The sequence below is a fragment of the Aquarana catesbeiana genome, linkage group LG03, assembly GCF_042186555.1.
Source record: "Aquarana catesbeiana isolate 2022-GZ linkage group LG03, ASM4218655v1, whole genome shotgun sequence".
Classification (NCBI taxonomy): domain Eukaryota; kingdom Metazoa; phylum Chordata; class Amphibia; order Anura; family Ranidae; genus Aquarana; species Aquarana catesbeiana.
In genome coordinates, this window is record NC_133326.1 from 116,940,837 (window position 1) to 116,953,629 (window position 12,793).

General features: G+C 40.2%; 1 protein-coding gene across 5 annotated transcripts in view; it reads left to right on the plus strand.

The window, feature by feature from the left end:
* LINGO1 (leucine rich repeat and Ig domain containing 1) overlaps positions 1 to 12,793 on the plus strand; it is a 595,405-nt gene that overhangs the window by 312,512 nt on the left and 270,100 nt on the right. The gene's annotated exons all lie outside the window — the stretch shown is intronic.

Below are 12,793 nucleotides of genomic sequence, written 5' to 3' on the forward strand. Positions count from 1 at the left end.
GGGTTATTTCTGAAAGAAACTGTTACTGTAGTGCCTGACATTACATAAAGCAGACATTTGTCTTGGTATGTATGGATGAATGGTAGAGTCTGGATTGACTGGACCATTGTAGTTGGGCAGCCTTTACCCCGACTGTCTTTATATAAGTTTAATAGCCTGGGTATTAATTTGTGCCTGTATCAAATGTAGATTCAAGAGTCGGTAGCATGAGTCAGTGTAAGAGTTTGATTGATGTAATTGCATTACGTTCTGTTATTGAAATAGACAAGTCATATGATCTGATGACAATATTCAAGTAGTGGTAAAAGTGACTGTTGGATTAGCATAGTAGCTGTGAGAAGTGAAATGAATGGGTCCGCTGCAATTGTATGTGTCAGTATTTCCGTCATGCTGTCAGTGTGTGGGTGCAGTGGAACTTTGAATTCGCCAGCTAGAATCGTTCATCACGGAAGATGGATCATTTCTACGTTTACACTGTATAAACATTTGCTAAAGTTACCAGCCTTTCGTTTAGTCAGTTTTGAATATAAACTGCCAAAGGTGGATCTAGATCTTGATGGATGAATGTGGCAAGCCATCAAGCTGCAGAGGTCTCTACCTTTTTCAATTTGTGAGCCACGTTCAAGGATGACTTTTAAGGAGCTACTGTAACTATGAAAAATAGCACGCTAAAAACATTTTAGAATATGTACCCTTAAAGGGGAGAGAGTAAAGAAGGTTTTAACCCCTATGAGTTTTTTTTTCTCCCATCGGGGAGATTTCCCTTCACTCCCTGTCCCATAGCCAAAACAGGTAGTGAGAGGAAATCCCTGGTTGTCACCAGGGTCACCTGAACTAGTATAAAAGAAAAGTGTAGCGTTTCTTAATAAACCACTATAACTTAATAAAATTACACCAAAGTGAATACAGAAAAATGAGTTATAGTTATACACTTAAAAAGTCTATTCATAATCCGCATGTGGTAGTTTGTAAATATTATGGGATACAAGTGTAGCCAGAAGAAAAAGTGTAGCAAGAAGAAAGATCCTCCACCACTCAGAGAAGCACACAGGGACTCTTACCAGATGGTATTGACCACCCTGTTAAAAGCAGTCAAATCAAGCAGTGGCAATCCAAAGCAGGAGTGATGACCCGGTCCACCTGCATACACCATCAACACTACTCTTCTCCACCTCAAGCCCGCCACCTGAACTATATCTCACCTGAACTAGTGTCCCCATTGAAAGGTTTCCCCTGTTCTGGGGACAGCCCCAAATTTTTGATTTTCCTTCACTTTTGCATTTGGTGATAACAGGACAAATAGAGAAGATGAATCTTTCTAACAGGGGCTTAGACAGCAATACAAATCTGACAGGCGGTTCCTTTCCACTCCATCCAAAAAAAAAAAAAAAACGCCTTTAATTACACTTTAAAAACATTACAGAAATATCTTATCTTTGTTTTTCATTTTGCTTTTCTTATTTTCCCCGCAGCAAGCTGCAGCTCATTGGTCCAGCATTTAATCCAGTCCAGCAATGGCTCCCCTCACAGATCGCAATGTCTGTGGGGGAATCAATTGCTTGACTCAAAGCTCCATGCTACCTGGCATGGCCTGGGGGAGAGGGTCCAAAAAAACTGAATCAATGTCAACAGGATTTGTGATATTTAGTAGTTTAGCCCGGCACCCAACCTGGGTCATGCCATCGTGTGCAAGTAGGATGATTAGGACTTACATCAAAACATGAGGCTGACTTATTTGAAGAGGAGCATGCAGACTTTAGTGGCAGCGCTGCAGAAGCTTTTGAGCCCACCAATCCTTGACATCGGAAAGGAGGAGATGCTAGTCACTGGCATAACTCACAGATGATTTCTCATAAAAAAAAGTTTAGGTAAACAAACAAATGGGGGACAGAGATATTAAAGAGGTTCTTGGAAAACATGCCAGAAGAAATTTGCGCTGATGTCAGCTGCTTTTCTCATGATTTCTTTCTTCCACACACCAGTCATTGTGGATAGTCTCACCCATCACATGGTTATGCCATGGGAACTCAACTCTCTCTTCTACATAGGCAACCTTAATGATGCAGACCAAATCATTCTTGCCTTTCACAACCAAGAACGATACATCTTGCCCTCACGGGCTCTGTTCAATTATTTCCAAATAAAACATTCTATCTCCTCTGGACTAATTTCCCTCTCCCACACACACACACCTTTAGAAAAGCTTTGCATTATGGCAGCAACCTGCATAGAGTTGATCTCATACATAATAACCCAACTCTTGAAGATCCCATACACTGGTACACCCCTAAAGCATTACTACGTGGCTAAATGGGAACCGATTCTGAATAAACTGAGGAATAGAGCAATGGAGTACAATTTGGACCACAACTCACAAAACATCTATCTGCCCTGACAATAAGGAAAATAAATTCAAGATCCTTAATCATTGGTATCACACCCCAACCTTCTTACACACGCTCAATCCCAATATAGCTGATCATTGCTGGAGGTGCCACAAACAATCAGGAACACGTTATCATATCTTTTAGATCTGTCCTAAGATTCAGACATTTTGGCAAACAGTGGAAACCCTAGTCTACACTCTCCTACAAATTAAAAATCTACTAGCCCCTTCCATATACTTATTGAGTCTTCCCCCACAGAGAACGCCAGAAATTACTTCTTCATGTTCTTACCACAGCCAGATGTTTAATCACATCACATTGGAGGGGTACACCCAGACAATCCAAGTCCAATTTATACACCCACATTAGAGAGTTTAAAGGCTAAGTTCACCTTTTTTTTCTAAAATCCAGCTCTATGTACCAATATACCATTAATGTAACTCTGTTGCACAAAAATACACATTTTCTTTGATTTTGAAGACAAGGCCTACCTCAACCATGGCTATATTTTGCAGATCACTTCAGAAATTCCCTGGTATGCAGACAGGATAGACTAGCCAGTACGACACAAGAGGGAGTTTACCAGCTGACCTCATTAGTACACCTTCACCCGTCAACTAAGTTTTCACAGCACCCCCGGAATTCAACCATGTGCACATTTGCCTGGCTTCCCCAGCGTCCCTTCAGACAGGCTCAAGCTGCATGCTAAATTCCCTGGGACAACATGCAGCCTGATGTAGTGCAAGAGCCTGCCTGATTGGATACAGAATGATTAGATAGATGGTGTGTCCTCCTATTATATAGTTTTGGTAAATCTAAAGGAGATTGTACAGAGATTGTAAAATCAGATTATATAGTGTTTGGCCACATTTATACACCTAAAATTACCTATTTGCGCTTTTAGTGAAAAAAGATAGGTGACAAATGAAGTAAAAAACAAAATGTCCCACAAGCTACTTTGCCAGGTGTAGCGCAGCCCATTGAAATTATTGGACTGCCTTATGTGTGTCGCTAGAAAAACAAGCTAAAAAACATGCACTCCTACTACTCTAGGTGTGAATGGGGCCTGAAAGTGAAATTGGTGCTATTACACAAGAACAATGGGGCTCTATTCACATCTCTGTGTTTCCAAATGCACTTCACAGAAAATGTGTGCTTTGCCTTGTGTTTCAGAAATGTTGCAAATTTGCATCGTGTTTGTGTTGTCATTACATGTTAAAGGCTCCCCAAGTGCAGCAAACGCACTCAAAACTGTGGTAACACACCATGCGCCACTCCAAAAATAGTTCTGGAGCTTCTCTGGGGCAATTGTTGCGCCTAGAACTACTTGTATAAAGATAGCCACACACTATGCAATCTGATTGTACGATCTCTGCACAATTTTCTTTAGATTTACCATACCTGTGAAATAAGAGGACACACCTGAACAATCCATTCAATTTGTATCCAATCAGACAGGCCCTTGTACTACATAGCTGATGGGAGATCTAAAGGAGATTGTACAATCAGATTGTATAGGAAGTAGGTGTCAGCGTGAAGAAAAGAAGCAAACTGTTAACCGGATTCTGTTAGAGGGACATCGGTCCCCTTAGTGATCACGAGTGCTGCAAATCATTGCCCTCCAGTGCTGCAAATAAGTGCCCACCAGTGCCACCTATCAGTGCCCACCAGTGCCGCCTATCAGTGCCACCTCTCCGTGCCGCCTATCAGTGCCACCTATTAGTGCCCATCAGTGCAGCCTCATCAGTGCTGCCTGATTAGTGCCCACCATTGCCACCTCATCAGTGCCACCTATCAGTGCCCATCAGTGAAGGAGAAAAATTACCTGTTTGCTAAATTATATAACAAAAGATGAAAGTTAATTTTTTTTCAAAATTTCCGGTCTTTTTTTGTTTGTTTAGCAAAAAATAAAAAACCCAGTGGTGATTAAATACCACCAAAATAAAGCTCTATTGGTGTAAAAAAAAAGAAAAAAATGTAATTTGGGTACAGTGTTGCATGACAGCGCAATTGTCATTTAAAGTGTGACAGCGCTGAAAGCTAAAAATTGGCCTGGGCAGAAAGGGGGTAAAAGTGCCCAGTAAGAAAGTGGTTAATACACAGCTTTCACCCGAAATTTTCCGAAGGAACAAACAAATTTTTCACTTACCATACCAGATCGTACGATTTTTGTTTAATCAGTAGTTTTTCTCTGAAAATACAATACAAGTACAATACATTACATCACTCCTGAATTTTTGCTCGAGAATTTTCGAACTCTACTTACCTCTTAATTTTCGATATGGAGACTAGCATGCAATAAAAAAATGTGCGATCATTTGTCCGATAGTCTTATCGTCCGATAGGCTTTAGTCAATATACAAGCCTTCGGTGTTCTTTATGACAAATTGTTTGTGACTTGTGCATTTTTTGTGCCCTTCAATAATGTCCCTTTTCAGTAGCTCTGTATCTAGGGCTTTCACAACTGAATTTGTATAATGATTCTTTTCCTCTGCTGTTTTGATTTTCCCAAAACTCAATAGGTAAAAATATATACTGTGAGCTCTCTTCAGAAGCTGACTCAGGCTAATAGTCAGACTTTCTCCCATTCCTTTATAACCTCCCCCCTCCCCTCAACCCTTCCTCTTATCTTTACTCATAACAAATCATATCATAATCGTAACAAATTGACATCTTTTAGCTACAGGACCTATATACTTTGATTGAAAGACTTCTCCGAATAAGAAGCTGTGACCTTGTACGGTATATTGTAGTGTATGTGTTGTTACCACCGGTCTCATTCTTACACACATGAGACAAGAACACCAAAGGTTGAGATTGAAATGTCTTGGTCTATATCTGTATTTCTGTGTTTAATACCACACCATATTTTGTTATGACGGTTGAAAATGTTCTGATGAAAATACATTTATAAAAATAAAAAAATTGTTAGAAATACTATTAGAAATGTCAAAGACTTGTCCTGGGATATACAGGGCATATGTAAATGCTCACCATTAGTATAGGCTCTCTTAGTATTTCATTTTGCTTAAATAATAAAAGACGTATTTCATGCATTACATACTGTTGTGATCATCGTCTATTGTCTTAGTATTCATGCTTTGTGAGCATTCAAAAGATCAATGTTAAATTGCTATATTTTCCCAACAATTAACAGCGTTATTAGTTCAAAATAAATAAAAATAAAGCTATAAAATTTAATTTAATTTATTTTTCTGTTTTTTGATTGGGGTGGGGTCGAGGAGGGGTGAGCGACTGACATTATGGGGTTGATTTACTTAAGGCAAATACTGTAGGCTGTTAGCCTTGCAAGGGAATCTTCGCTTAGGGCCCTTTCACACTGAGGCAGGGGCGGCGTCGGCGGTAAAGTGCCGATATTGTAAGCGGTGCTTTACTGTCGGTATTCGCCCGCTAGTGGGGCTGTTTTACCCCCACTAGCGGCTGAGAAAGGGTTAAAAACCACCGTAAAGCGCCTCTGCAGAGGCGCTTTGCCGGCGGTATAGCCGCGCCATCCCATTTCAATGGGCAGGAGCGGTAAAGGAGCAGTGTATACACACCGCTCCTTCACTGCTCCGAAGATGCTGCTAGCAGGACTTTTTTTACCGTCCTGCTAGCGCACCGCTCCAGTGTGAAAGCCCTCGGGCTTTCACACTGGAATCAAAGCAGCGGCACTTTCGGGTCGGTTTGCAGGCGCTATTATTAGCGCAATAGCGCCTGCAAACCGCCCCAGTGTGAAAGGACCCTTAGTTTTAGCTTAGCAAATGTGGTGGAAATTCACATACAAAGAACACCACGTCACAAGTAAAGAAAATAAAAGAAAAAGCATTTTTGTATGTATGTGATTGTATGATGGAAGTGAGCAGAGTTTGACCTCATTCACAATGTCTGGGGAAGAAAACTCCCTTGCAAATTCTCTTGGACATCGGACAGTCTATTCGCCTTTAGTAAATCAACCCCTTTATTTACCACTGTCTGCTTTTTGGACTTATGCCGTGTACACACGATTGGATTTTCCGACAACAAATGTTGGATGTGAGCTTGTTGGCGGAATGTCCAATCGTGTGTATGCTCCATGGGACATTTGTTGTCGGACTTTCCGCCAACAAATGTTGGCTAGCATGTTCTCAAATTTTCCACCAACAAATGTTTGTTGTCGGATTGTCCTATCGTGTGTACACAAGTCCGTCGCACAAAAGTCTATGCATGCTCAGAAGCAGAAGCGGTCGGTCTTGTATACTAGCGTTCGTAATGGAGAATTAACATTTGTGACGTGGCAAATTATGAAATCTACAAATGCAGCGCATGTTCTCTTCTTCTTTAATGGGATAATAATGAAATTGCTTTGCTGGTGATAGTGATGGAGTTATTGTAAACGAAGTTTCAAAGGGTTTTTTTTTCTAGTGATATCAAGAATAATATTATTATGCTTTTTTTAAATTTTTTGTGCAAGTTACCACAACACCATTATCCCGTAGTTTTTAAGATCAAAGATACAACTATGTTGGTTTCCCTTGTTCATTTTACATTGCTTTTTATAAAATGTAACTGCCTACTCCCAAACTGTCATTTGAAGTAAAACACATAGCGAAGAATTATTCTCCACAATTTTTGTATTGTGTGCATTAAAAAAAAATAGACATGCTATCTGCCAATAGAACTTAACCAAAAAGTGCATTCTTTGCATCCCAAAAATATACCAAATCAAATCATTATTATTCAACCCAAAAAATAATGTCAAAGCAATAACTCCAAGGCCAATAATAAATAATATGTTATCTCCTCCGATTCCGCAACATGTCTGGTTGACGAACGGCCGTTCAGAAACTAACTGAAAAGCGCTTAATGAAAAATGCAAAAAGAAAAGCGCGATTCAACACTCACCAAACTTCTACTAACACAAAATTAGCAGAAGGAGCCCAATGGGTGGCGCTAAAGAGCTGAAAAACCACGTAGTACGTCTAGTACATTACTACATTCGTAAATGTTGGCCAACATTTCTGTGACCGTGTGTATGCAAGACAAGTTGGAGCCAACACCCTTCAGACAAAAGTTCACAGTTTTGTTGTCGGAAAGTCTGATCATGTGTACGGGGCATTACTGTTACCACAGAAACTTTTGGGGCTGTAACAGGAAGTAAGTCTGTTTTATGACACGGTACTGCATCAGTACATATATATATATATATATATATATATATATATATATATATATATACATACACATTTTTTGCCATTTTTGAGGATTTCTTTTAAAGGAAAATTGCGCATAGCTAAATAATTACCTAGTTTGTCAGGTTGAATAAAAGACACAAGTTCATGTAGTTCTATCAATAGAAAAAATAAACAGAAAACTTCCATATATACTATCCTTTACCCACAGTTGGTCCAGAAGAAGGCAAAAAAAAAATCTATAAAGCATGGTCCACATTATTCCAGTGTGGATATAAAAAATCTTTCCTCATTCCCTGGGAGATATTTGGATATTCCCTCAATTACCTAGACTGTAAGCTCTAACGAGCAGGGCCCTCTGATTCCTCTTGTGTTGAATCGTATTGTAACTTTGCTGTCTGTCCTCATGTTGTAAAGAGCTGCGCAAACTGTTGGCGCTATATAAATCCTGTATAATAATAATTACAATCTCTGTTGTTATTACCTTTAAATGTTAATATCCAGTTATATTTTTTGCATCTAGGAATGCATCCAGCTCTTTTTTTTAAAACAATCTACTGAGCTGGCTAGTTCTTGAGGAAGTCTATTCCACATTTTCACAGCTCTTACTGTGAAGAAGCCTTTTCATATGTGGAGGTTGAATCTCTTTTCCTCCAAACGGAAAGAGTGCCCCCTTGTCCTCAGTTCATTTAACCTAAAAGTGAATAACTCTACTCCAAGCTCACTATATGGATCACTTATGTATTTATACATGTTGATCATATCGCCCCTTAATCTCCTCTTCTCATATGTGAATAAATGCAGTTCAAATAATTTTCGCTCATAGCTGAGCTCCTTTATGCCTCATATCAGTTTGGTTGCCTTTCTCTTCACTTTCTCCAGTTCCCCGATATCCTTTTTGTGAACTGGTGCCCAAAACTGAACTGCATATTATACATTTCTGTATAAAATCCGTATTGAACTTTTCCTGCCATCTGAGATCAATAGCTAAATACAGCATGGTAGAAGATGGGATCTATGAGGGACTGGCTTTTATTTCTATGAGGGACTGGCTTTTATTCCTATGAGGGACTGGCGTTTATTTCTATGAGGGACTGGCGTTTATTTCTATGAGGGACTGGCGTTTATTTCTATGAGGGACTGGCATTTATTTCTATGAGGGACTGGCTTTTATTTATATGAGGGACTGGCTTTTATTCCTATGAGGGACTGGCTTTTATTCCTATGAGGGACTGGCTTTTATTTATATGAGGGACTGGCTTTTATCCCTATGAGGAACTGGCTTTTATTCCTATGAGGGACTGGCTTTTATTCCTACGAGGGACTGGCTTTTATTTCTATGAGGGACTGGCTTTTATTCCGAAGAGGGACTGGTCTTTTTTTTTTATATGAGGGACTGGCTTTTATTTCTATGAGGGACTGGCTTTTAATCCTATGAGGGACTGGCTTTTATTACTATGAGGAACTGGCTTTTATTTCTATGAGGGATTGGCTTTTATTCCTAAGAGGGACTGGCATTTATTTCTATGAGGGACTGGCTTTTATTTATATGAGGGACTGGCTTTTATTCCTATGAGGGACTGGCTTTTATTTCTATGAGGGACTGGCTTTTAATCCTATGAGGGACTGGCTTTTATTTCTATGAGGGACTGGCATTTATTTCTATGAGGGACTGGCTTTTATTTATATGAGGGACTGGCTTTTATTCCTATGAGGGACTGGCTTTTATTTCTATGAGGGACTGGCTTTTAATCCTATGAGGGACTGGCTTTTAATCCTATGAGGGACTGGCTTTTTTTTCCTGTGGGCCAGTTTGCCTCATACCCTACTTCTCTGATCTTGGTACAGTGGGGACATCGTTTCTGTTGAAAGGTACAAGTCACTAAGCAGGCCCGAGCAGCAAATACAGGATTTTCTGGACAACAAAGGTGCCATGTTGTATTTACTTCTTGGCTGCAGACACCGTGATTGGTTCAGTACTGTTATGAAAAGTACTTTTATCTCTAATTTACATTATGCTGATGACATGTATTTGATACAGCTGATGTGAAGACTGGCACCGAAAAGCTGAGCGCTGGCCATGAATGGCATCTGAGCCACTGGTTGGGGACCAGTTTTTAACTGTAATAATCACTGCACATTTTTTCGAGCTGTATGTGCACCGTGAATCAATCTATTGGGGAATGTTTCAAATGATCAGAACCCTTTTGCAGAAATAAAGCTTTTGTTTTTAATTTTACACAACCCGAATGTTTCATATAGCTCATGATGCAAACTGCTGAAATTTGTATCCTTGCCCACTGGGACTATGGCAGCAGTATTTCTTTTCTAAATGGAAAAAAAAAAAAGATTGTTACAGTGGCACTTAAATTCAAATGCATTTTATTTATTACACTCAAGCCGTGCATGTCTGTGAGTAGAAAATGGAGAAAGTGGTTCCATTTCAGCTTTGTCCAGATGCATAAAGTGTGTATATGTGATCATTGTGTGTCTGAGTCAAGACAGCGTGTATATTGACCATTTACTTCCACTGAATTAAACACACAACATCTGTAGGGTCTTTAGTACTGCAAGCAGTGTGAGGAAAAAATGCACATATGTTTGCACACTTGACTGCAACCTTGTGTTTGTGTTTGTCTATGCACACCTCTGTGATTGCTTAAATGTGCATAATTCTGTCCAGTGAAAGCTACTGGTTCAAATAGACGTGTGCAGTCTTCCACCTTCTGAGCACGTGAATGTTCCTGCTCCAGCAAAATGCTTTTTTTACCCTTATTTCAAAAGGAAGGACAATTTCATAAAGTATAGTAGTGATTTGTTTATTTTGCAAATACATTCACAGTGGTAATACGTATTACAATATTATTATTATACAGGATTTATATAGTGCCAACAGTTTACGCAGCACTTTACAACATTAGGGAGGACAGTACAAATACAATACAATTCAATACAGGAGGGATCAGAGGGCCCTGCTCGTTAGAGCTTACAATATACAGTATGGCTGGTAGCATTTAACATTAAAACAGACTTCACATCTCAAAATGTCAGTCCTCAATCTCACCAACATAACTGATCCTCCATTGGAGTTTTAGAGCTCGATCCTGATATGACATTTCTTGCAATTATTATTCAAATCGCAGGGTATTTTCCGCCCATTGACATCCTTCAAGCCCCTTTGCCAATTTAGACAGCCAACTCCCCATACCCTCTCATTCCTTTATAATTAATTCGTCATGCTGGATGCAGATTTTTTGCCCCTATTCTAAAAATGGGAACCTGACTTAGCTCTCCATCTTACGTACCTGCAAAGGGAGAAAATGTTATACTTTTAACATTAAAACAGCAATAATAGGTGGAGGCCTTCCTACATAAGTAAACACAGGCCCACAGTTTATTTGATGTTTGATATTCTTTCATTCAAATGCTGCCTACTGATACACAACAATCTATGATACAATGTTTTCAATACTCTGAATAGTATCAAGCAAGACTATTAACTAATGACCCCCTAATTGATCTTTCACTTCCCACCAAAATTATATTCCATATTCTATTGGTCAAGGCCATCCCCCCTTCCTCCAATTGCTGGATAACAGACAAACCATCATCCATCCAACGTATACTGCTTTTATACTGGTGTTTACCGCTAGACCCAGTACCACCAGTTCAATTTTAAATCATATTATCAAAAAGAATACTGTTGTTTTTGTTTTGTTATATTGGCCAAAGTTTGTAGCCATCTTCATTGTCCATTGTACCAAAAAAAAAAAAACAGCAATGATAATTGATAAAAGAAATAAACATTTTCTAAAATGTGCTATACAAATAATCTAGTTAATATTTTGAATTATTATGGACTATTTTTTTAATGTTTTTTCTATTTCTATTTTTATCACCTGATGAATGGTATTGAGATTATATATCACAGCGCTACCGTTAATGTGGAATTTTTGCACTTTGACACTTTTTTTAAATGTATTGTTCAAAAGCCAGAAAATATAGAATATAGGTGACAGGTTCACTTTATAGAGACACCCGTGGTCTATTAGACCCTAGAGGTCTCCTCTCTAATCCACTGAAGCTGATGGAACACAGACTATGTTCCATCAGCTGCTTACCCCAACACTTATCCCGGAGAATGACTGTTATGGTCCAGGTAGTGACTTCATACACATCACTTCCCGGTCTGTGTACAGGAGGGAGGCTGAGTGGACGGAGGTCCATTGAGCTGCCGCCGCCCTTCCCAGCTACACCCGCCATGACAATACCGGGCCCACAGTTGGGACAGCGGAGCCCAGTGAACAAGGCGGGGGGTCGTCCGGAAGGCAAGGGCGGCACATCGCAGGGGTGGTGGAAGTGAGAGGCGACTTCACAGCCGCTTGTATCACTTCCACATGAAAGCCGACAGTCGAATTTACTAAAGTACACACACTCCTGGCTGGTGTAGCAGCTGGGAGTGTGTTAAAAAAACACATCTGAAGCACTGTAAAAAAATCCCATTCCCCAGCAAGCTTCAAGCTTTACTTACAGCTACCCGCCGTACTCCTTCAAGCTTTACTCACAGCTACTTCACTGCCCCCGGCTAGTAAAGCGTCTGCTCTGGTACTCCTTCAGAACTGCATCCCTTCCAACCTTGCCTCTGGTAACAGGAGTGGTCGTCCCTTTGTGGCAACTTCTTCTCCTTTACCTCCGACAACGAACAGGCTTCCTTCAGGCCCAGCCTCTAACACCTGTAGTTCCGCCCCAGGCTTCGGGCTTAACCTTGGCTGCTACTCCTTTGCAGAACCCTGAACTGCTGGATAGGCCTTAAATAGACCTAGCAGCCAGCTTGCCTCCTGGATAGGCCTCGGGCTTCAGGCCTAGCAACCAGGAGCTTCTGAACACACACCCACCCAGGCCGCAGCCTCAGGCGGGAAGAACCCCGATCACCTGACTCCTCCCAAATAAATAACATATCCCAGCATACACAGCAGTTAAAGAAACTCCTGCTGATTGGCTGAGACAACCTAGTTACCCATTACCTGAATTTATGTTAATCCATCATTCTAATGCCAAAAGCAACAGTGCCACCTATTGGCAGAAGAGAGAGACTACACCAAACTTGTCTTAGGACAGAAATCAGTGGATCAACCTACCATTTACCCAGGCTAGTTACCACCTAGCACAGCTAGATTTATTAGCAGCCCTGTTTTAAGTGCTACAGGGTGCTACACAAGACTTTGCTCTATTTTGTCT